The sequence below is a fragment of the Hippocampus comes genome, unplaced genomic scaffold (genome assembly GCF_001891065.2).
Source record: "Hippocampus comes isolate QL1 unplaced genomic scaffold, H_comes_QL1_v1.1 scaffold236, whole genome shotgun sequence".
Taxonomy (NCBI): Eukaryota; Metazoa; Chordata; class Actinopteri; order Syngnathiformes; family Syngnathidae; genus Hippocampus; species Hippocampus comes.
In genome coordinates, this window is record NW_017805879.1 from 24,668 (window position 1) to 29,469 (window position 4,802).

The window sequence follows — 4,802 nt, forward strand, 5'->3', positions numbered from 1 at the left end:
CCGACATTCCTCCCAATCAAAAACAGTGCTGGCATACCCATGCTGCCGAGAAGGCGCAACCACCAAGCACCGAGTCCCCTCCTTGATGAATGTCGTGGCCAAAAAATGCTGAAAACAGTCCACATCAGTTCCACACGACGTAACAACAAACACAAAGTGACAAAACAAACAGAAAAACAACAAAAAAAAAGCAAGGCTCATGAGAGCACTTGCCGACGGCTGCCTACTCGGGCGCCATCTTGGACTTCTTCTTACCTCGTTGTTCTCCTCTTCCTCTTTAATGTGAGAAGTCTCTGCATCCAACCGTTCAGGATAAGCATCTTCGCTAATGTCTGAAAGACACGAGAAGGCAAAGACATTTGGAATTATGGTTTATAATTACAATGAAGGTTACGAGGAGAGAGAGATGAGTTCAGATTACTACTTGTTAAGTGACATTAGGAGACTCACTTATTGGTGGTGATTTTTTTTTTATTAATTATTTTTTTATCCGTGGTTATTTTGGGAAAGACTCGTGCAGAATCTGACATTGCACATTTTGAGTGGTGGATAAGTGAAAAGCGGTCCTGACCTCAAATATTCATGAGACAGACACTAAGTTTTCGTACTTAGTTCATATTTAGTGACTTCATGCTGTATTTTTAAGACCCCTTAAGAAAGTATTTGTCCAACTGTATTCTTGGGTTTGATAGTGCGCTACCCACTAAAATCAAAGATTCAAAAATGACTACGAAGGCTTTAAGAATGGTTATATTACACAATTTTCAAGTCTGCGAGAAAAAAGTAACGAGTACATTTGTTACAACACAAAGTCGAGTGTTAACAATGCTGGCAATTTTGAATGTATCTGAAAATCTCAGAATGTATAAAATAAGGCTCCAAAGTCATGAAAAATCGAGCCTTGCTTCCAGCTGCAGAACGGTGTGAGCGTGTCCAATGAGACCGACATTTACCGGTCAAAGAAATATGTTTGTTCGTACATGATTGGCTGAAAAACGCGTGCCGGACAGTTCCTGTGTTTAATAAACAGTTGACCTCCCCTCAAGTGTATAGTGTTTGGATTGACGCAATGCGCACAACCCTTTTAACTCGTACATGGACGTCAAATGTCTTGTAAGGCTTTTATTTTGAAACTGGCTCTTGCAGCGTTTGAAAAATCGTGGCGGCTCGCTTGATCAGTCTCGACGGAAAACACGACTTTCTGTTGTGTCAAAGGTTTAATACTGACAGCAAGAAAATATAGTTCGTGGACTCTAGAGTAAGAATTGAAAGTGACCAAACCTGGTTGCCGTAAGCCAAATCGAGACTTCTTGAAAACAGCGTCGCTGTCCTCTTTTGTCCCATAAAGTTGCTCCTCGTACTCTGCTATTCCTCTTGCGCACATTTTTCGAAAATATCACAACAGTTTACGTTCACACTCCCCTTTCGCAATTGCCAGTTTTGCTGTGTCGAGGCGACGGGCGCGGGCAAACACCGGCGGGCCAACTGTGGGGATGAAATGCTCCACCCGTGCTTAGTATCGGCGTCGGAAAAGGCGGGAGTCGTGAGCGTCGGGAAGTCTTTTAGTAAACATTGATAAACGTCACCCGATGCCAAATAATTCGCGTGCGTTAATGGTCCGAGTCCCCCAGCCTCACACGGAAAAGTGGCGAACGACACAGCGTCAATCAACCGGCGGTTAGCGACATCAACGAGCAGTCCATGTGCACACAGAAAATCCGCGCCGATGATCGGAACTGTGATTGAGACAACGACAAAGTTCCACTGGAAATTTCGTCCATGGAAGCACACGGTCACCGACCTGGAACCAAAGCTGATGATGGGGGAGCTGTTGAATTCCTTATTATTCAATAAACCTACATTCAACCTCCAAATTGTAGTTTTCCTTCGACTGGTCAATTTTACTGTCATATATACAGCACTGTGGTCTGACATATCTGTGACACCAATTCTGCATTCTTCCACCCTGTGTCTATCCTCCATCTTCATGAAAAAGTAGTCTATTCTAGCATAGGTTGCATGTGGATGAGAGTAATGTGTGTCGTCTCTATGTAACTTGTGTACATCCCTTCATCCATCGATTATCCCTAGTTGTTTTATTTGTGTGTTGATGTACTTGGTTATATGTATCCTAGACTTCCTTGTGCTTGTTGTATCTAAGTCATGGTTAAGTCCCCTCCGCATATCAAGATCCCATCCATTTCCACAGCCATGACATTGAAAAGGTCTTCAAAAAAGTTCCTTTCACAATCTGGTGGAGCATATACATTGATTAATGTGACCATCTCCGTTCCATCGTCCCCTTGACCACTATACACCGCCCTCCTCTATCTTTTATCTCTTTGTCAATTTCAAAATTTTTCATTAATATAGCCACCCCTCTCCCATGGCATTCTTTAAATGAACTATAGCATGTATTTGTGTACCCATACCTTTTCAATTTTTCTTTTTCTTGTGGCATCAGGTGCCTGCATATCCTCCTTTCTTAATTTTGTTAACACCTTCCCCCTCTTGACTGGGTTGTTCACGCCATTCACATTTAATGACACCACCTTAATGTCTTGCTGAACCATAATTCTTTTTGGAATATCCTGTTTTTACCCACATGTCACAGATCACAATATATATATTAAACACTGTAACCGTAAAACAAAAAATTGTCATCAATCAAAAATTGAACTTCCAAAGCATTTAGGGATTCCCTTTTCATATCCCCTTTCCCTTGTTGGTGGGTGGGGGGGTAGAGCCTCTCCTAGTGAGAGGGCCCCCCTCGTGGCAGAGATCATCTCCTCTATACAGTACAGTGATACCTCAGTTCACGAACATAATTGGTTCTCAGAAGGTGTGTGTGAGGCGAAAAGTTCGTCTTCCGAACATTTATTTCCCAAAAGAAACCATTAAAATGAGAATAATCCGTTCCCAGGTCCCCATTAAACATAATTTTCAACTAAATAAGCCATAAAACTACACAAAAATATACCTTATTTTATGTATAAGAAATGTGCTGTTGTATTGTAATTAAAGAAATAAACTGTACTGTATAATAAAGTCGTTTTATTTACCTTTGTGATGGTAGTTGATGGCTTGATGGAATGGAGTGGGAGGAGGAGGGAGGGAGGGAGTTACTGTTTGGAAGGAGAGTCACCTTCCACAAGGACTGTAGGTAACTCAACCTCCGGTGAGGCTTCTCTTCTTTGCTTCTTAGAAGGAGACTCTTCATCCTTTCCATCTTAAGGATGGCAGCAATTGTAGACTTAGCGTACTGGTACTGGGACGCTAAGTCACACAAACGCACACTCATTCATGTTTTTCAATGACCTCCTTCTTCTGCTCGATCGTAATTTTCTTTAATGTCTTCTTAGGCTTAACAGTAGCCTGTGGTGGGGTCTTTTTCAGTCCCATAATAGCAAAAGTACACTCAATATGGTCTAAAATGTCTGTCAAACACAAACCATGTCCGCACTCAAACAAAGGGGGTGACGAACTGGGACGCCGTGAGCGTGCGTCAGCTTCTCGTGGCCGCCACCGTGGCGCTGTTCGACCGCGTGGTTTGGTTCGTCCGCCGAAAACTAGTTCGTCAGCAGAGACAATATGCTCGCAAATTTAATGTTCTTGAGGCGAAAAGTTCGTGAGCTAAAGCGTTCGTCAGCGGAGGTATCACTGTATGTCCTTAGTCTACACCCTAACATTCAGAACCTGTCGACAGATTTCTAATTATTTAGACTCAGAATTAATCCCCCCTTCAAATACTTTTAACAGAATCCCCACATAGAATTTGTTCTTTACTCACCAACCGTTGAACTAGGAAAATTAAAGAAAGTTATGTGGATTCCAAAAGTCCTTTGAGAGCAACTGCATTCCTGTCCGAGTTCTTTGTTCCACTGCTTTTGTCCTTCATTCTCCTCGTGTCATCCAAATTTTCTCACGTTTATCTCTTGGTCTTCGTCCACTTGCGTGCTGCCTCCAGTCTCTGTTGCGTCGTCGGGTTCTCTTGTCCACGGCTCGGCACCTGCCACCCTCTCACCCGCAATCGCCTCCGCCGCCTCCTGAGCGCTGTTGTATATTTTCACTCCTTCAGTCCAGTGGACCATCAGTGTGTCCATCAGGGATTGAAACCTAATTCTCTTCTCTTTTAGAATTTTTTTAAGGCCAGCATACTCTCGACGTTTAGCTGCCACTTCTGTCGTGTAGTCATGGTCAAAGGTCACTCTGTTTCCCTCCACTTGAAGTGGCGTTCGCCAGGCCGTCTTGAGTACGTTTTCTTTGATGTTGAATCTCAGGAAGTTTACGATCATTGCTCGTGGTGGTTTGTTTAATTGTGCTTTTGGAGCGAGCGCTCTGTGTGCCCTTTGTATCTCCAGCTGAATATCTTCGGATATTCCCAACTCTTTATGGATAAGCTTATCAACATAGTCAGTTGTGGAGTCTCCCTCGACCCCCTCTTTCAGTCCCCAAATTCGGATGTTGTTCCTCCTCGACCTTCCTTCCAAGTCGGCCACTTTCTGTTGGAGCTTCCTTTGATGTTCGAGTGAGACAGTGAGAATTTCCTGTACCTCTGTACTCCATTCCTCCACTTCATCTGCCCTTTCTTCCAGCGTCCGGATGCCAGCATTCACGGATTCCAGCTTTCTATTAGTTTCCTCCCGCAAGTTTTCAAGTCCTTGTTTCATCTCCTCCATTTGTTTGACGATTCTGTCCAACTTGACGTCTAAATGGTGTTGTCCCGTGTCCATTTTGGTTCTTATTTCTCCGAGTCCGCTCTGTAGATTAGCCTGTAATGCCGACGCCCAGCCAGGTTGTTT

The 4,802-nt window shown here is 43.5% G+C and overlaps 1 protein-coding gene across 2 annotated transcripts in view; it reads right to left on the bottom strand.

Moving 5' to 3' along the window:
* LOC109527204 (gastrula zinc finger protein XlCGF7.1-like) overlaps positions 1–4,802 on the bottom strand; it is a 70,635-nt gene that overhangs the window by 8,416 nt on the left and 57,417 nt on the right. The window lies entirely within an intron of this gene.